Source organism: Accipiter gentilis, chromosome 12 (assembly GCF_929443795.1).
Source record: "Accipiter gentilis chromosome 12, bAccGen1.1, whole genome shotgun sequence".
In the NCBI taxonomy this organism is placed as follows: Eukaryota; Metazoa; Chordata; class Aves; order Accipitriformes; family Accipitridae; genus Astur; species Astur gentilis.
In genome coordinates this window covers 29426077-29447341 of record NC_064891.1, presented here as the reverse complement: position 1 = coordinate 29447341, position 21265 = coordinate 29426077, and positions in this window count along the sequence as shown.

The following is a 21265-nucleotide window of genomic DNA, read 5'->3' as shown; positions in this document are numbered from 1 at the left end:
TGCCATTAATGTCTCAGCTATATCCATGCTCATATTTCTAGTGCTGAAAACCATGTCAGAAGCCCTAAGCAGACTGAGCAGCTCACCCACGCTGTAATCCAGCAGATAACTTCAACTCTGAAAACACAAGCGCCTTGCAACAAACCCAACTGGTGCACATCCTGGCAGTCTGGATACTCCCTTGCACTGCGGCAGAGCTGGGTGCCTAGCTTTTAGGTTATGCTAGCTTAAGCACAATCTACCAAAGTTTACCCTTTTCCATATACACGGGCTCTGATGTCTGGTCTGGCTGTTTCCAAGTCTCTTCTTTCCTTGCCCACAAGCAGAAAAAACGGGCTTATGCTCAACATTTCAAGACAGCAAATGCAGTGGAAAATCTCCGTGGAAGTAGATGAGTACATTTTCCTGGCTTGGCCAGTTGAGCGGGTTCCTGACCTGCATCCTTCTCTCTTTCTTTCCTCCCTGTATGGCTTTGGCAGTTGCTTGAACAACCGCTTTGGGAAGAGGATCCCATTTGCAGACTCCCTGATGTCCGCACGCCAGTTGGGGTGCTGTGCACACACCTAATGACACCAGCCATGGCTTGGCCACTTTGGGTGTGAGAGCAGCATGGCTGTCAGGTATGTGTGTGCTGGGAGTCCCAGGCTGCCAGCTGCAAAACTTTTTTTTTGCAAGTGTGGTTTCATTGCGATTTGCACCGTGGCAGTGAGCTGACAGCTAGGTTGGGTGCACGCACGTATGCTGCTGTTGCACCTCTGGATTGCAGTGTACACACTGGTGCAGGGAAAGGGACACAGCACCAGCAGATGCACGTGTGAACCACAGCTGTAAGCACAAAAGTGCGAGCTCTTCAGCGTGAGCCAGCTGTGAGCCCATTTGCATGCACAGAGGACATTTTGTAATCCACAGTAAAAAAAGCAATGGTTAGGTAAAATAATTTAAACACAAATTCCCAGAATCTTAATTTTTCACTCAAGCTTACTTCTGGATGCTCAGGGTGTGATTGACATTCACTGCACACAGCAGCCACCATGGCTACTCCAAAAGCAGCGTGGAGCAAGGGATGCAGCCGTGCATGTTACCAGAGTATCAATGTGGTTGGAGCCCTCACGCCAGAGCGCAAAGTGATCGCACAGGCAGTTTTCAATACCTGAATAACAGCTCCATTGAACGCCTCCTGTGACTGGTTAATCCCCAGCAGAAGCTGCAAAGTTTCAATGAGCTCAGTACTGTGATAGTTTTGGTGTAGAGAAAGATAATTGGGAATCCTCCCTGCCCTTTTCTGAACTAATTTGGAAAAGGGATTGCTATTGAAGAACAGTGGAAATACTCAGTCAAATCTCAGCCTATGGCTGCATCCCCCAGTGACCTTCACTGCTGTGATGGCAGCATAGACCTGCAAGCTCAGCTTACCCAACCGGATAAAATGAGGGATGGGCTGCTCTACGTCATGGTGGTGTCACACGTGCCCCGACAATCTGGAAAGCAGTCAGGACTGATGAACGTGACCCACTCTCCTTTCTCAGTTCCCTTGGGTGGCTAGGGGGTGGGGTTTTTTTATTTTCCTGATACCTGTATCAGGTATTCTGCAGCCCTGATGTATTTTTCTAAGCCAACTACATCTGCGACTCTTGGAAGTTTTTAAAAGGTCAAAGACGAGGCAGTGAATTCCCTGGAGACTGACAGCGGGGGTCCTCACACAACATTTAGATGCAACGACTCTTCAGAGGGAACGAGAGTGACGGCCTGAAGAACAACATATGGGAGACCACACTGTGCGTTGCACTTTCTGTGTTTCGCAGGATAGGCAGAGAGGCCAGGAAAGCTCCCATACACCAAAGATGTGGCAGAGAGGGATGAGGAGGGACAGGCAGAGGCAAGACGGTACCAAGCACTGCAACTGAGGGCAAGAAACCTGAGGTGCTGGAAGGATTCCTTTGGTTTAGCACCTCAGGAAATACAGACTGGTGTCAGTTTAGGCACAAAAGGAAGAAAAAAGCTTATTCAGGGAAAATGTTGTATAATTATTTACACCCGCAGAGAATTTATGGGCAGACTCCACACTAACTTGCCCAGAAGGTCTCCTATAACCATGGGACACCTCTCCAGCCAGCTGCCTTCAGCCTGGATCCCATGCATTTGTCTTGCCTATTCTAGGAACAAAAGCAGCGAGGCGCTCAGCACAATTAGACATATTCTGAAAAAAAACCCCAAAACCCAAACAGAACCCCTCTGCTTTTAAATAGTGTTCCTAGTGTAGATTGATGAAATTATATGTAACCCCCCTCCCCACCACCACCTTCTGATATCCATCCATTGGCTTGACAAAGCAGGTAGTCACACACACTCCACATGAATGCACCCGTGGCCAGGTTGCCTTGGAAACCTTCACTGCTACCTAATATTGTTATAATTGTCAAGAAAATATAGGTTTTCTCCAATGATTCGCAGCATGCTACCGTTTTACATAAACGCAAGCTTTCTAGTTGCAGTTTTCTGAAGGTTTGCTTTGCTTTCGCCCCAGAAATTTTAGAGACATTTTCTCCCCAGAAAAATTAAACTGTTGTTTAAATGTTAGAATTGCTGTTGTATCAGTACAGGGGGCCATACGGCAATTCCAGCTTCCCTGTGTCTGTCGAGAGGGATTTCTAACATTCAGGAAAAGGAGCCCTGCAGTCCTCCCAACTGCATTTTATTCCGTGCACAGCTCTGAGGCTATAATTCAACTCTGACAGAACAGGTCATCCCAAGTGCCCCCACACAACCTTGCTCAGGCTGCATGCTCTCCACCACACCATCTACCTACCTCTCAGTGAAGTGTCCAGCACAACTAGTAGAAACCCTGAGCAGCTTTTACTATATGAACATTTCCAGCGTGTACTAGGACTTTTATGGGATGTACTGACCCGACACGTAGTCTCAAGGGAGCCTCTGGAGAAGACCTTTAGATGTTTGCCTGAAGGACGTCTACATAAAAGCTATAGGTGTGTCCACATTGCATGTACTTACCAGAAAGAGGTAAATGAACTCTTGGTACTGTGATGAAGACAGATCCTAAATCCTGTGTTCCTTTGGAGAGCGGCAGCCTGCAGCTACTTCTCCAGCCCAAGGCCCAGCTTGTGGCAGATGGCAATGACAAATTCTTGTTGTCTGATGAGCAGCTTTGCCTAGAAAAAAGCAGGCAAAAATCAGACATGCTGGAGCACTGCATGCCAATAGGTTAGAAAAAATAATGTTTGGAGGTAGCACTTGAAAAGGGCACAACCTACAGCAGTAACCCCCAAACAAGCAACGTGAAACACTTGATCATGATTGAACAGAATGCCTTAAGTCAAGCTGAAATGAAATTTTGCTCGGGAAAAAAAAAAAAAAGTGAACCATTTCCAGTTAGCCCAGACTCAGTGCTGTGCCCCTCCACAATAACTGCAATACCTGATTTCACTATGATGTAAACCTGTGAGTTTGAAGCCCTGCAGCCCCTTAAAAAGCTCCTCCAATGTCAATATGGCCATCTGCAAGCAAGTCCTGGAGTCCATGTAGGCTCTTCTTGCAGCTGCAGCTAGACTGGCTGACAAAGTGCCCTGAGCACCCTTTCCTGGGGCTGCTGCCTCAGCTGGGTGTCAAGCCCAAGCAGCAGCTGCCACCATGGAGCCACCATGGAGGCTCCTCACCCTGTCATCCTGCTTTTGAAAAAAATAGTGAACCCAACTTTAGATGATACCAAGCTGCATAAGAGACAGGTTTTAGTAAAACTAAAGAAATGTAAGCCTCTGACATATGACTTTAGATTGCCAAGTTAAAACTACAGTAAGTCAACTGTAGCAAGACCAGAAACGATGGCTTTTCCATGTATTTTGGGGGAAAAGATAGAGAGTTTCTTTCCTGTGCCTGTGTGATACAGCTGTTCTGTATTTTTGTTTACAGCCTCAAACAAATCTCTTGAAACTGAGATGATGTTTTTTAAATGTAAAAGCATTGACTTGTATTTTAGCAAAAGATAGAAGTTCAAAACAATTCATTTCATCATTTTTAAAATTACATCTGCATGTGTTTTTGGAGGACATGCTTTTAGCAAATATCTGTGCTTTAGTCAAATGCAATTAAGTGTCCCAATGCAAGGCTACCTGGCATTTTTTCCCATCTATCTGCACCAAGTCAGTAGAGTTTAGGAGATGTGGTGGTTACCTTAACTTTATCCAAATAAGCTGCAGACCTGTGTTTCCAAAAAGAACCCAAAGCCTAATTTTCAAATGCTCAGCATGCACATTTAGAGTTGTATTTATCAAAAGATCTCAGGGCTTTTGAGCAGAGGCGGCAATATAGATGCTGGGTTTTGAAAAGAACGAACAGCTCTGAGATACTCAGGTTCCAGCATTTCCACTCTTTAAAACACGTGGGCGTTTGAATTCCAGATCAGCGTTGGCGAATTTGGCTAGTCTGCCTTGAAAACCTTGGTTTTGATCAAGCAGAAGTGCTGCAGAAGAAAAACAGCCAAACTAGTGGATTTGTGTTTGAGATTATGAGAAATTTAGCAAGAAAGATGATAAAATGAACAAAGTAAAGTTTAATAACTCACTAGGTGCCACCCAGTACTCATCCTCTCTAAATACCATGTTGTTTATTAAGGTGTCTTCCTAACACTTCAAACCCAACATCAGATACCAATGTACATTCTACTCTTACAAAAGCATCTGCTCTCAAGCACAGTGAGCCCATTCAGGTTAAAATAAAAGCAGTCTAAATGCACCATCATGTAAAACTTGTACTATTCCTGGCAAAATACCTCTTTGGTTCACACTGCTGTTAATTTTGATACGTCTCCAAGGTTCCCAACTTTTCAAGCAGAAAAAAACAAAAAGGTAAAATGCCAGAGGGGAGAGCTCTCAGAAAAATCCAGGATTATGAGACTGGAAATCAAACTCTTCTGTGGAGAAATAAGGCACTGCCCAAAATGTTTTAGTAATTTTTTAGACAGAAGGGCTCCTAAATTAAACTCTTTAACACAGACCAGCAGAAGTTGAACTAAAACCTAATGCTCCAACCATAAACAGGCTTTTCCTAAAGCATCTGATCAAAGGGGAGAGTCACATTGCACTTCAAAATACCTGGTACCAGACCTTATATTTGCAATTTTTAAAACTACAGCAACACGATTCTGTTCACATGGAAGGGTTCTAGATCTGCTATCTATGATTTTTTTACAAATTTCGTGGAAATCTCTTGTGCTGTGGAAAATCAGATGGTTTTACAGTAACCTCAGATGCTATTCTTACATTCTTACTAATTTCAAGTACTGATGATCTGGCCTCGTAAAACCTGAAAGAAATTATGAGAGTTGGGACATATTTTCTCCTGCTGAAAATGTTGATGCTTGATTTGTCAGTGAATTTCTTGTATACTGCTATGACTTTGCTTGAAGTTGCTGCTTTGTTGTTTAGGGGCATGGAAATTTTTTTCCTTCAACTCTCACTCTGCGGTCATGCTCTTTACCGTTCTGATCAGAGCAAAATGCTGGGCAGATGAGACACAGCAGAGGGAAAAAGTTTTGATGGACCAGCTGTTTCCTTAAATGATATTGTTTTAGGAAATATGCCAGTTTAGATAGAAGAGAAACCATCTGACATGGAAAAAAATACTGAGCGTTTTATTACTGCCTTTTTTTGGGTCTCAATTTCCTATTTCATTCCCACTTTTATATGACAGCCCATCATTTTGAGTCCTGCATCTCATAATATATACAACATACCTTTATTTGTTATTCTCCTTCAACTCACTAATCACATCAATGATCCCAATGTGGCTGTTTCACTAGCCTCCATCTCAAGTTGCATTCAGCAAACAGAAATAGCCAAACATCCACATTTCCAGTGAGGTGGCATATGTGAAGCAGGGCTTTTGTCTCGACCTGTTGTAAATAGCTGGAGAAATGCCCTATTGCGCTCACAAATACCGTAACAGAGATTATAACTGCAAAAATATGAAGATCTAATGCATCCCCCTTTCCCCCTTTTTGTAGTAAATGCTATCAAACTGCTAACCTGGGCTGGCTGTGTGCTGCAGTGATTTCAGCAGAAAGACAGTGCCTGGCTGCAGGAGGTTTTGCAGGATGGGAAGCAGAAGAAGGTTTAAAATTCAGCAGATGGCAGAGGCGGGCATTGTGCCAGCCCAGGGGCACTACCTGGTGTGCCTACGGGATCGCTTGCTGCATTTGTTATCGAGATGGGAATGAGATATCTTTGGTTTATTATCCTTTCTCTTCCCCCTTTATGTGATTTTGCTTTTAGCCACCAGACAACAGCAGTCGCACTCTTCTCTGGAGTGTGAAAGATTCAGCAATAAAAGGAGCTCAGGAAGAAAAAAACCCACACAAACAAAGAAACAAACACCTAAAAAAGAGGAGGAATCTGTTGTTTTTCTGTAACAACTGGTCAGCTCAAACCTGCAACCTGTCGGCCTCCTGTGATTGCTAATAACTCTGTTTACTCAGAGCCAGACCACAGTGGTGCTTTTGGACCACAAACTGGGCTGACATCGTGTAAGCGCGTAAAGAAGCAGTATTTATCATTGCCATGATTCTGTAGCTTTCCCCCACACTTGTGTTGATAACAAGTGACTCGGAGACAGCACAGCTGGCCTGTGAGATGTCTCTGCATGAGCAAAGGAATGGATCTGTTGAGAGAGCAGGCACAAGTTATTCCCCTCAATCTATAAATAAGTGCTATAGTAATGGAAAAATAGCATTTACCCTTGCACCTTCTCCCTTTGTTCCGGCTCAGGACTTTGCCTTCCCATATGTTCAGGGGGCTGATCTGTAGTAAGCGCTCGGGACAGTATGGTTTGAACAGCAGAGAAGATAGGCGCGGTCTTTTTCCATCTATACATTTGGGCCTTCCCAACCAAGGGCTGAGCAGAGGGCTGGGCATTTATTCTACCAACGTGTGAGCCAATGTGTAAGGCTCTACTATCTGCAGTCAAGTGGTCACGGAATAATCTCTTGTGTGCACTTTGAAAATGAGGAAATCTTGGAAAACCAGTAATAAGGGGACCTGGAATAAAAAATCCTTATAGATTTCTTGGCTGAGTCTGATGTGGATTGTAAAGTTGACGCAACAGACATCCATCACCCCCAGACTGAATGTATGGACAAAAAATAATCAAAACTTTTCTCCCTCCCCTTGATGTGGCTCTATCAATATAGCATTCTCCTCTCCTCTTTTTTTCAGCCATAATGTAGGACACCAGCAGCACCACCCTCTATTCCGATACAGCTCAGCAAGAGTAAATCTTTTCTCTTGGGAAGGTTTACAGCAAAGCAATAGAGAAATTCAGGGCAAGCCTAAGGTAAATTGGCTCAAGCTGCCTCAGAGACACTTACCTAAATCACCCTTCTTGTAGTGCAGGCACAACTATCCTTCATTTTCACAAGCACTAAAAAGAAAACAGAACCACTGAATTCATTTCTGCCCAAATAAAGAGATGTTGGAAAGCAAACTTAAGTTAACCACTTGAAAAATAACTTTCCTAGTGCTGTAATTCAAAGTAACAAGGAAAGAAAGGAAAAGGAAAGAAAAAGGAAAAGAAAGATTTTATATTAAATTGCATTAGCCAATAATCTAATAATCAGTCGATTGAATTGCTTTGTGAATAACCCCCGCTACATAACGGCAGCCCACATACAGTACCTTGATACTTTGCAGTAACTGGATCTTTGCCCTCTCATTGTAAAATAAAACATACGGTATTTTAATGTAAAGGAAATTGTCAAGTTTGATAATATGAGGCAGTTAGTAGCTACGTTTCCATACTGCGACGGCATCAGTTCAGGTTTCCTCTCTTGATGAAAAGTAAATTCCTTCTGTCACACAAGGAAATATTCATTGTTTCGAGAATTTTGTGAGGAAAATGGCGCAGACATTAAGTGAGCGGCATGAAAGATTATTCATGTTCAACTTTAAAATCAGACACATCCAAAATATTCTCTTTCAGTTTGCATTTCTTTTGATCCACTAGACTTCAGCTGAGACAAGAGAGGAAATTAAGTCAAAGACAGATTCTCTTCCAATTAAAATCTAGTAGAGACAGGAGGATTAATCCTCTCCCCTGTTCTGTCCAGGCCGTGCACCCTACAGCTGCTGGGGGCAATGCTGCAAGGTGAGGAATCCCACCCGCAGACTTACAGGGACAGGGTCTCCCCCACGGTTGTGTCTCCAGTCATGCCTGCGGGATGCACGTCACCAGTGACGCATTACTCTGGAGCAGCATGGGATGCTCCGTACCCTGGCATAAACCCCACTCTTGCCCAAAATGCCCCCCCATGTACAGCAGTGGGGCATGGAAAAGTTATGCTAGAGCTCAGATATTGTGGGCTTCACCCTGAGCTTTGCTGAAGGCGGCATCGGGAAGGGGGAAAGGAGCCTCTACAGTCGTGTCCCTTGGGGTGGGAGCTTTTGGTGCACGTGCCAGTGCCAGAAGGCTGTGGGGTAAGGGGCTCTGAGCCTTCCCTTCATCCCCCCTCCAGCAACCAGGCTTGGAGCATCATTTCTTATCTGACTTAACTGATTGTGGGGGGTAGGACTTGAATACGGGGATGGTTTGCTGACAGAGACCTCTGTGCATCGTGTGACAAAGTGTATGCCATGGCCTTCTTTTGCAAAAACCCATATGGTCTTCTGCTAAGGCAAGAAAGGGTTAAGCTGTCTATGCAGCTGATACATGGTAGGATTTAAAACTGTCAGCACTAAACCCCACATCGTTCATATGTGTATGTGCATTAGGATTTAAATATGGATGCCAAAAATGAAAATGCAGCTTACTGAAGAAAGGGAGAACACGTTTCCTAATATAGATAAATTTTCTGATTTCTGGAAGAAATTGAGAGAATTAACAGCACCTGCAAAGGCAGAAAACAAGAAAAGTAAAAGAATCATGGATAATTAATACTTCAAAGGCAAAGACATCTTTCATGGAAAAACATAAAGGGCCAGAAATTCAGCTGCTGTACATTAGCTGATTTACATCAGCTGAGGAATGTGTTTCAATATGATTTAACGTTTTTCTTATGTTACCTGGGAGATAAATGATTCAAAATATAGAGAGAACTTAACATGCATTATCTGTCATCTTTTGTTGATTAATAATTTTAGATGTCATTACTATTATTTAATATAGAGAGTCATTACACAGTAAATTAAAATACAACAAAACATTAAATGCAGCAAAGCATTGCTTAAGCATAATCTCTTAAAACCCAAGCAAATGAAGCAAATCAATTTTAAAGGTCATTAAGGGGAGCTGAAGTCGTAAGAATGAAATTACCAAATTATCTCATGTTCCAGGCTGCTCCTAGGACAGCTACTGGACAGGGCAGAGATAGAGGCAGCATTTCCAATTTTGCTTTCACAGATTGCCCTGAACCACTCCGCTGGGGTGAGAACATACTATTATGTTCTTACTCTTTAGCTGGAACAGGATGTTTCTGGCCCTGGTTTTCTAAGGGCATGTTTTTGCATGGTTGCACCGCGGCTGTCCGAAAGCCCCCTCCTAACAGCATTTGAGCTGTTCTCCCAGTTTTAGCTGAGTTGGAAGGGAGAGTGGAAATCTCAAAGATGAATCGCAGCACACTGCAAAAATTGGGGCTAATTAGAAGGGTTCAGCGATCCCCCATGCCACATGTCCTGCCAAGCAGCTGAGCAGCCATGGGCAGCTCAGAGCAAGCCTCAAAATGTGCCATCTCCTGCCTGGGCAACCATTAGCAGAGGGATGGAATTAGGAACAGGGAGCTGAAGACAGGGAAAAAAGGAGGTAGGGGAGGTGAGGAACAACCGGAGCAAGTCAGTGGAGGACAGTGAGAGGTAATAGGGAGCATCACCTTCAGCACTGAGAAGCATTAACAGACTTTTGCAAATGTATTGGGTTTGCATGGCAAGGTTTTGGTAGCCGGGGGGGGGCTACAGTGGTAGCTTCTCTGAGAAGCTGCTAGAAGCTTCCCCTGTGTAAGATAGAGCCCATGCCAGCTGGGTCTAAGATGGACCCACCTCTGGCCAAGGTCGAGCCCATCAGCGACGGTGGTAGCGCCTCTGGGGTAACATATTTAAGAAGGGGGAAAGGTTGCTGCATGACAGAACCTGCAGCTGGAGAGAGGAGTGAGAATATGTGAGAACAAGCCTGCAGACACCAAGGTCAGTGAAGAAGGAGGGGGAGGAGATGCTCCAGGTGCCGGAGCAGAGATTCCCCTGCAGCCCGTGGGGAAGACCCTGGTGAGGCAGGCTGTCCCCCTGCAGCCCAGGGAGGTCCACGGGGGAGCAGATCTCCACCTGCACCCTGGGGAGGACCCCACACTGGAGCAGGCAGATGCCCAAAGGAGGCTGTGGCCCCATGGGAAGCCCGTGCTAGAGCGGGCTCCTGGCAGGACCTGCGGATCTGTGGAGAGAGGAGCCCAAGTAGCAGGTTTTCTGGCAGGACTTGTGACCCCGTGGGGGATCCGCGCTGGAGCAGTCTGTGCCTGAAGGACTGCACGCCGTGGAAGGGACCCCACGCTGGAGCAGTTCATGGAGAACTGTCTCCCATGGGAGGGACCCCAGGCTGGAGCAGGGGGAGAGTGAGGAGTCCTCCCCCTGAGGAAGAAGGAGCAGCAGAGACAAGGTGTGATGAACTGACCCCAACCCCCATTCCCTGTCCCCCTGTGCTGCTGGGGGGTGTAGGTAGGGAACTCGGGAGTGAAGCTGTGTCTGGGAATGAGGGAGGGATGGAGGGAAGGGGTTTTAAGATTTATTTTTTAGTTCTCATTACCCTGCTCTGGTTTGATTGGTAATAAATTAAATTTATTTTCCCCAAGTTGAGTCTGTTTTGCCTGTGACGGTAATTGGTGAGTGATCTCTCCCTGTCCTTATCTCAGCCCATGAGCCTTTCATTATATTTTCTCTCCCCTGCCCAGCTGAGGAGGGGAGTGATAGAACGGCTTTGGTGGGCACGTGGCGTCCAGCCAGGAGCAACCCATCATTGCAAAGAAAGGAACTAATGGGTGTTTTGGGGGGAAACATATCAAATTAACTTGAAACATTTTCTAGGGCATTTTGCTTAGCAGGACAATGGTCTGCAATAGACACAGCCACAGGATGGCCAAATTTGCTTGGGTTATCCAAACTTTAGTGCCAGGATAACTGCTGGAGAATTAGCATCCAGCTTTGCACTGCTTCCTCCAAGAGGAGGAATTGAACCACCCCATTGCAAAACAGCCACAGATTTGAAGCCTGCACCCCACACCACAGCAGGTCTCTAGAGCAAAGGAAAATAATTAACATTAAGGAATGTAAAGTGCATCCTAGATAAACCTTATCAATAAGGGCAGTATAATCCCTCTATAAAGGAATTCTCCCGATGTGAAATAGATAGCAGCCGAAAGGATTCATGTCGCTAAAAGGACTGGTGTTTTTTGATTAACTAAATGGCTAAAATAAAGGATATGTGTGCTCTCTCCTCAAGCACAGATGCCGAGGATCATGAGCTAGTGAACAAGGGCCATGTTCTGCCCTGTGATGGAAGCTCGATGCAGCTTCTTAAAGGAGGGAGTGCTGCAGATTTAAAAGGACCATCACTTGCCAGTTTGTTTTGCAAGCAGACTTTGCCCTACTAACTGCTGCATTTACTGCTGCTCCTACAAGAAGCCAGCAAGGACTGTTTCGCCATTCTTTAGAAGTCCATGCCTTATAGCAACTTCATTAAGAGTATGCATAACCTGAAGTTTTCCCATCATGCTCAGGACCAAGCCCTTGTCTCTAGCTCCCTTTTTTGGTAGAAAAGCCTCCTTCAAAAAAAAAAAAAAAAAAAAAAAAAGAAGAAAACACATCTGAGGAGTGTAGCTCGAACTATCAAGGGGGACACTGCCAAACACAATTCCATTGAATGCTGGGGGGAGCAGGAGTGAGTTTAGCTGAGCTTTCAATATAAATCCCTTTTATTTCCTATGTTGGCTTGGTGGCTGGGAGACAGCTATGTTAAAAAGTTCTGCTTTAGTTCAGTGAAATCAATGACTAAAATCCTAATTTTACTGCTAGGACTGCAAACCAAATGTGTGGCTAATGACTGGTGGCTCCTGCTTGTGCGTGCTCTTGGCAGCTGACAGTCATTCACCGGGCCGGTTTGGCATCTTAAGGCCACCGCTTGTGTGATGCTCCTGTACAGGTACCTCTCACCTTGGTGAAGGAGGCTTAGAGGAATGAACCTTCTTGGACTAAGGCACAGTCTTTTTGAATACTGCCATGATGGGCTTAAAAAAAAATGTCGTGTGTACTTCACTGTGGTGAGAATCAATAAGACCAATAAAGATACGATGGGCTAGGGAAGAAAATGTACAGGAGAAAACAGGATTGTGTCTTCACATGTAACAGGCATGTAGCTCCCTGTAGAAGTCCAGCTTTCCAAGTGGCAATTCCCATGTCCTTCAGATCCCTTTGGGTTGTGGTAGAAAAGGTTAATCTTCTTTGATTTAAATTTAAGATTAAAACATGGGCTATTAGTGGACAGAAAATATTTGCTGATGCTTGGATCACATACAAAATTCCACAGTGGCACTTTCTTCTAGTATAGTAAGACTAGGATACAATTTATTTCCGAGATAACAAGGACACTTCCCAATGCATATCAGAGAGGGTTATCTCTTCCTGCCAGGACCTAACAGCTAGCATCTTCGACAGCTGAAAATTTCTCCAAAGGAAGGAGAGAAAAAACTTTCAGTGCACCCAAAAAAAGAAACCACCTACAGGTGCTAAGCCCATTGCCCATCCAAGTGAGGCTCATGTATGCAACAGATTGCAATACACATGCATATACCAATACATATAAAACCAATTTACTAAAATCGATGTAACCAAATAATCACATTTTCCTGCTTTCCGAGCTGAGCTCTGAAGTTCCAGTCGAATGTAGGAAAGAGAGATGGAGACCTGGCCATAGGATGTAGTGGACTTCTACTTACCCTAAAGAGTGGCGTCAAAGGTTTTTGGGGGAGGCTAAACAGTTGCCACCCTCTATCCTTCCCCATTAAGTGTGCTAGACAGAGATACAAACAGTGTCTGATACCAGTGCAGATATTCAGTGTGGATTACAGTAGATTTGAAAAGCCCATGAGCTACCCGGGATCTAATTCCCGCCCCCCCCCCCCCCAAAAGCAATGCCTGCCTTAGCCAGCAAGAAAAGCTGAATGCAAAAATAGTTAGAGATAGCATAAAATGGCTTCTCCCTGCAAACAGCAGGAAAATGTGCACTGCAAGTAGAGCTGTGTAACTAATTGATTTGAGGGGTTTGTTGGCAGTCTGAAAACCAAACAAACCCAACAGGTAGGTTTTGAGTTCAACAGAGCTAATGTATCCTATTACCCAACAGGCTCCACTGCATGGCTTCCCCAAAGTCTAATAAAGCATGAATTTGGAAGCCCTTCCCTCAGCAGGGTGTTTCTTTTCCACCTGGACACCTATTTTCACAAAATTCACAGGACCACCCATGAGACTTCTGGTTTGCATCCAGACAGTGGGTATAACCATAATTAAGGGGGGACAGACACAGGCATACATGCACACAAATGTGTGACAAGATGGGGCACAAATGCCACTTCATCTCTGGATCCAGACTGTATTTTTGGCACCAGGAGACTAAACTGAACCACTGTGTTGCCAGACAGTCACAAGTTTTAAGCTTGCATGCCCCACACAGCTGAGCAGTGTTTGAGCAAGAAAACTCTTCCCATCCACCCATATGATGATATATATCTCAGTAAAAGGGTTGAATTACCTTGAGAAAAGAATTATCCCAACTCTACCCTATTGTATCGCCTTCGTATCTCCCAAACAGGATTGCTTTCTCCTTAGAGGAATAAATGAAAGAGTTAGGTGAAGGGAAAAAACAGATATCCTTGCCTCTAAGCTTGCAACAAACCATCACTGGATAACAACCAGGTCCCTTTCCTTTCCTAGAACAGCAGCTGTGGACACTGGCAGACAACAGCTGATTGCGTCAACACATTTTGGGAAAAATTCCCAAATACTGTGCTGCTCTGGTGGTCTAGCAGTCAGAAAAAAAAAAAAAAAAAACAAACCCAAAAACCCCAAACAAAACAAAACCAAGAAAAAAAGATAACCTTTTTCATAAATAGAGACAATGAGGGGAAACAGGACTTCTTTATTCTCCCCCTGAAAGCATTATGAAACAGTCCTTCTATTTATTTATCAGGGTACAAGTGGAGCTCCTTCCTAAAACATCTGATCTGTGCGGTTATTACAGCATTTGTCCTAACAGCAAGTTTCCACGGTGAGACAATGTTCCAAGTGCTGTTGAGACAGAGCTCGGTATATTAACACAAAAATACAAAATGTCCTGACTTACTCATTACAGGAGAAAGCTGTTGCACAGGCAGTTGTCAGACAGTGACCGGTGTTCAGCTGCTCTCCTCCAAGGTGCAAGCCTGCAAGAAAAAGCACACAAGAACTCTCTTTTGGGACAATTCTGGCTCAGAGCTGAGGAGATGTCACCAGTTCTGTAGCTACAACAGAGATTTTTCCAGAGATGATGCAGACTTATATGAAGTTTTAGGGCAGCCATTCCTTTTTGCCTTGCTACACAAATTCCGATGTCTACTGCAGCCGCAGTTTAATGTAAGAATGAATTACCTTCTCCTTTGGAACAAAAGAACTTGGGTCAAAAATCAATAGCCTGGATTGCTCTCTGTACATCTGCTTTTAAGAAGTGTCACTTCTTTCTTCATAAGTATGCAAGATACATGCAAATATCTTCTTCTTTGTTTTCTTAAACGTGATGATCTTTGCAGAGAGACAGAAAGAGGTGTGTTTCACTTCTTAGAGACACATGACATATTTATTCCGCATTTCCAGGCCAAGAAAGAATTCGAGCAACTAATTCACAGAATTGAACCATTACAGCTCTGACACCTCGGTCCAAGACCATGGCAGAGTGCAACCTCCAACCATGCCTGAGGGCACAGCATAAAGGCAAGTGTAGGACGTAGGGTTTTTAACAAGAGCAGCATAAAATTAACAGTTAGCTATTAGCCTTTATGTACACAGAATGTTTATTTCTCAAGTAGGTTCAAGCCCATTAAAAAAAAAAAAAAAAAAAAAAAAAAAAAAAGAGATGTCTCTGTCCTCAGGAGGGCTGAAAAGAAAGGCTCAACAGCAGAGGAAAAAAAGGCTGGTGACAAAGGATCTTGGGATGCTGCACAGCTGCTGCAACTTTCTTCTTTTCCAGTGTGAAATGTCATGACACAAGTGGGAGCCACATTCAGCCATCAATATCTATAAATCCCAGAAACTACCAACTTGCTTTTGAGAGCAGATTTTTATATACAGTGCAACTCCAGCAGACTAAAAGACAAACTCGATACCAAACTAATGAGAAATGAGAGGAAGTTAATACACTGTAAGCCTTGGCTAAATCTGTTTGTCCTATTTATTCATTGCCTTGTTAATCTGGAACCTTTAAATAAGAAATCTGGCCTGTTCACAATTATTGCTTAATTAATCCTCCAAAGGTCTATGAATAATGAGACAAAAATAACAGCGCCCATTGTAGAAAGAAGGAATATAAACACAGATGAAATGTTTTGTCTGGAGCAGGCACTTGTAGAACAAATCCCCACTTCTTCTTTAGCAAATGTAAAAAAACCCTTTTTCTTAAAAAAATGAAAAGGCTGCAAGTATAACTGTTGATCATCACCTAACCTGAGACAAAAAAGTATTATTGTTTATGTAGGAATACCTTGGCTGATAGGAGCTGCTTGGCATCTCCCATGGCCAGGCCACAGCTTGGGCAGTGAGTGGGATACTGAGCTGAAGCTCATTGTTTCCATATTCAATATCTGACCTCTTCACGTGTACAACTGAATTCATCCTTCTTACACATTTGCCTAGTGAAACACTTTAATGCCTGTTTCAAAAGGGGGAAACAAAATAAGAGTGATTAAGTGTCTTGCCGGTATTGCAGGGAAAAAAGGTCACACAGGAAAGATGTTGAGGAAACCGCTCTCATTTCACTAGCTTACTAGAGGAAAAAAAATAATTAAAAAAAAGAACTCACTAGTTCTTTAAGTGGAATTTTAAGGTGAAAATTTTCTAGGAGAACACCTGGGCAGTAATGAAAAACAGCAAAATTTGGGGCTTGAATGAATGATCCCTACAACTATAACACACTGTGAATGAAAGTCCAGCTAATGCCATGTCCCATCTAGCCCTGGCTCCATACACTTTTATACAGTGTGAGGCATGGTCTGGAAAACTCATTTACACACATACTAACGCCTGCAAACGGAGCCTGGAGGACTGACAATATTTCAAATAGCAATAACTACAAATCCCATTATTAGAGATTCCCAAAGCAAAGCAGCCTCAGGTTGGCAAAAACATTTCATTCTGCTTGAAAGGAAAGTCTATTCAAGCGGTCATCAGTTTCTTTGCTTGAAAAAAATATGTTGTTTCCTTTTAGGGAAGATCCCATACTCCTCCATGGTGATTAAAGTTGCAAAGAGGAGTTACTTCCTTGCTCTGGACTAAGAATAAGTCCCAGGAGAAACAGGCTGCACCCATGTGAGAAAGAGAAGAGAGGATTGCTGTAAGCTTCTAAGGAACCTGGTGACCTATTTTTCCAGAAAGTCTCCATCCATGCTCTTCTTTGGCTTGTCCAACCTCACCATACAAGTCTGAACTCTTCTCAGAAGGCTAGCATGAAGTAAAATGGAGATGTCTCTTGTGAGAAAAGGATTTTGGGGAAACAGATAATCAGGGGAGAAGGGGAGACCTCCAAGGAAAAAGAAAGAGGTCAAGTGATCAAGTCATTCTGAAGATGGAGTCCTTCATCTCACTGAAAGACAACACGTACTGCCAAAGTAGGAGAACAGTTTGTATCCTGAGATAATAAGAAGAGGCAATGGACTGAAGACAAAATAAGCCACTTCCCAAATTTGCCTTCCTAAGATGGGTCATCTTGCAGTGAGGAACAAAGTCTGCGGGTTCACTTTTTCTTTTCCCAGTGCATCACTCCATTTCCCTTTTTAAGTAGTCCCTGCTCTTTCACTTCATGGACACACACACATTTCCCACCTCTTTGAAAGGAAGGGCTGCAACAGAAGAAAGGTTGCAATCATTAAAAATCCCACCTGCAAAGAGTGCAACACCCAGTACCATCCTGTGCAAGCCTAGCAGGTAGAAACAAGCCTGTCTGTCATGAAGCAACTGAAGGTTTGAGCCCTATTCCCTTCAGACTGCTGATAAGAGCAAACCCAGGTGGGATCAGGCTGTCAAAGAAAAAGGCTGCTTTTTTACGTCAGTTATTTAAACCAGATTGAAAATAAACACCCAGCCTGGCTGAATGCTTTCAGAAGACTGACAAAGGTAAGACAATGAGTAACTGCCATGTCGTCTCTTTACCTGACATCAAACTCTGTGACACAGAACAGCCTAGCGGATTTGCAACTTGGAGCAGGATGGGTTCAGAAGCACTAGGATGTTTTGGGACTTGAATTCCCTTTAAAACTCCAGTCTCCTTGGTCGGAGAGAAAAGGAGGGGGGCACTCTGTGTCCTGCAGTTCAAGTAAAGTGGCTTTTCTGTGCTTCAGTCTGCAGCCAGGGATCAAGGAGTCAAATGGGATCTCCTAAGGTGCTGTGTATTAAGGATCAGGTGCCAGAGGCTCTGAAAACCTCTACGCTGAGACTGTTGGCTTCTCTGCAGCTGAACTGCTGAATGTCTTGTGACAAAAAGCCAAGCAATACTGAAGTGATTAAAAGAGCTGCCCAAGGGAGAAGCCTTTCAAAGAGCCGTCCCCCCAATCACCCCGAGACTTCCTCCATCTCTTGCCATCCCTCAGAACTGGGACTGCCTTTGTGCTCCACCACAGCACTTTCCCTTTTCTGTGCAGCCAAAAATCATTGCACAGGCAGATGGCAAAAGAAAGTAACCATCCCACCGGTATACAGGCAGATCAGGAGCGTCTTCCCCCATAAAAAGTGGAATGACCTCCAAGCAAATGATGTGTTTCTTACTACCTGCCTTAAACAGCGCTAGAGTGTGGAATGAAACCAGCTTCTTGCCAGACAGCTGAGTGTTTCAAGTCCAGACTCCACACTATCGAACACTACCCAAACAACCAGCAGCACTCAGACTAGTCAATAAAAAGCATTACTAACCATCACTCTTCTCCTCTAAGCCAAGTGGAAAAAAAACGGTGCCACACTGTTGCCGAGGCTCATCAGCTAGCATCATCTTAATAAAACACATGCATTTTCCAATTAAGAAATCCGGTCCCCAGCAAGGCTTAGCACAGATCTTATGGAGCCGCAGCCTGCGTTGGTATGAGCTCAGCACTGGTCAGGTCTTGTATCAAGCCAATTGCTACACCCAGCAGTGTCTCAGTGCCCCCAAACCAAAACTTGAGCATTAAACTAATTAGCAGTATGCTAGTGCTTTTATACATCCCCTGCAACCAGCAGGATAAAAGATAAATAAGTTGTTAGCCTCTCCTAAAGGCTTCCAGACTATTTATTTATAGACTCATTTATAGGTGCCCTTCACAGAAGCATCTGACCTTTTCATAATGATTACTGAACCTCTCCCATAAAGCCTGTGCATAATGAGACAGCATTATAGTGCCCATTTTAAAGAGATGAGAACATGGACTGAAAGCAAGTAAATGAAATGATCTGGTTGCAGAAGCAATCTGTTCCACAGACATGTGCCAAACAAAGACCCTATTACTCTATCACATGTCCCTTCAAAACCACTCGGACTGCTCTGGTGCTGCTGGCAGAACTTTGCAGGAGTCTAACAGCTATAGATCAGCATTGGACCCAGCAACGGCAGGAATAAGATGCTCACAGTCAAGGCATCCCATCGAACACCAGCAGCACCTTCTGATTACTGTTCCTCTTCGTGGAGTGGACCTATGAGTGACAAAACTGCAGTTTTGAGGCTGGCTTATCTTCCAGACTCCTAAGTTGCTCTTGGCACGTGGAAATTAAGGCATGTTGGAGAGTCAGAGCAAAGCTTCATTTTAGCCCTCTGAACAACCCCATCACTCACAATATTTACCTTTTGTTTGCTGTCAGTGAGACATAGGTTGCTGTACTGACACTTGTCCATAAGTACCAACCATGAATTTGATTCCTTTCTGCACGACCATGCTGGAAAGTTTCCAGATTGCTTTTCACAGGCGAAGCTGCCATCTTGTCCCCAAAGCAAACACAAAAAAGATATTGTTAGAGCTGCGTCTGGGGGGATGAATTGAACCTCTCTGTTGCTAGAGGATTGCTGGTTTGATGCCCGCATCCCAGAGCACTGAGAATCACCCAATGAAACCAAAGATGTGTGAAAACTCACTGCCTTTCATTATCAGAAAAGAAAGAGACACCTAAGATCAGACGCAAACCAAGCACTGCCATGTCGTAACTTTCTGCTTTTTGCCACAGAAGCAGCTGACATCTCTGCTAAAAATTCTGCAGGAAATGTAACATAATGGACCACCCACAAAACTTTTCTAGGTTGACGTTTATACCAGAGTACTTTTTGTCCCAATTCAGATTAAAAAAAAAAAAAATAATAATCAAGGCTGAAATTTTCTTCACTGGTCAGGAACAGCAACGTGGGCATAACATGTCTCTCCCCTGAAGGTAAGTTGTCAGCAAGTCCCTGGAAATGTTCTACTCTTGCCTGATGCTGAAGGACTGCACTACCAAGGAACGTATTTTTCTCTTAAGCTGTGCTATCAACAGCCTCTCTTCCTATATACAGGATCATAAAATAGTGGAGATGGGTAAATCTGGCCCATTTCTTTTCACACCAAAACAGCTTCCAGAAGAGTGTGAAATATCCCCTCACCTCTCATGTCCCAGAGTGCCACGTTTGAGGCACCCAGGGATTCAGCAGCAATGATGCTACAGAAACTCACCCAGACAGCAGAGGATAATCCCAGCAAGGCGCATCAGACAGCTTGGAGGCAAACTCTTTTATGAAGGATTTCATGACCTTGCGGGAAGCTATTGCTCAGTCCCTGTACAGTGTGTACAAGTTATTAATGGTTATTTATCTTCCAAATGTAAGAACAAGAAGAATAAGTGTACAGTTTAAGAAACTGAGAAAAGAATGACTTTTTAAGTATGACCAGGTGATCACAAGCACTTTTGAAAGGTTATCTTCTGAGATATGCCATGCTTTACCTAGAAAGAGCCAGGCTTTCTCGGGTGCCCCACACAGCCAATGGCGCAAACTTATGACCATGCTGACAGAAACAAGGGAGGGGAGGGGGTGATCGAAAGAGGAATGGATGAGTACTGCAAGTGCCCAGTTGGTTTAGACATGTTTGAAAAAACTAAGGAGGTTGTTTTCCACTCAATGTTTCTTATCCCTGTAAATAGAATTTAAATTTCAAGATAAATGTTATGTTTAAAACTCCAAATTTCAGTGATTTAGGTCAAATGAAATTCTTTTCATACACTGGGATTGTCTTCTCTCAATGAGAACAATCAGTGGTTTTAATTACCTTTTTCTCCTTTTTTGGCTTGTGAACAAAAAACCATAGTATTCATACAGTTTTGATCTACATTAAGGTTTTGTACTAATGAACTATTTAGGAACTGGGGTTTCCATCTCAAATGGTTAATGATTTGATTTTATACTGTAGTATTTTAATTGAAACAACCCCTAAGGCCATCACCATACAAGTAACGCCAGACATCTGTACCACATTAACTAAACCAAATTTTCAAGTAGCAGCTCAAAAGCTACATACAGGACACAGCCCTCACCTTACATTTCAGCCCGGCATCAGCAAGGGAAACAGCACCATTATATTGTGTTAGATTATATAGCTACTCATTTAAAACAGTGCAGTTCAGAGGTTACCATGCTATAAAGTATTTGTTTTTATTGCCTTCCTCTTTTGATACTTTGAAGAAAGATAAGGGTAAGAGAGGGACACATATAAAGCAATTTTATTGTCTGTGCACTCACTGGGTTACACAAAGATTCAGTGCTTGCTTTCAGCTTTTTTATTATTATTTTTTAAATAAGAAAAACCTTGCAGGAGACACAGAAACTGTTATGATTATTTGTTCAATTGACATGATGCCTTTTAGGCTAGTTTTTAGTTTTAAACTATCATTTTGGCAAATAAAGATTAGACTATTTCCAGACCAAGGTGGATGTGCTAAGCCCCCTTGTAATGCCTGCAGAAATGGAGGAACTAATGAAGGAAAAATATATCTTTGGGATC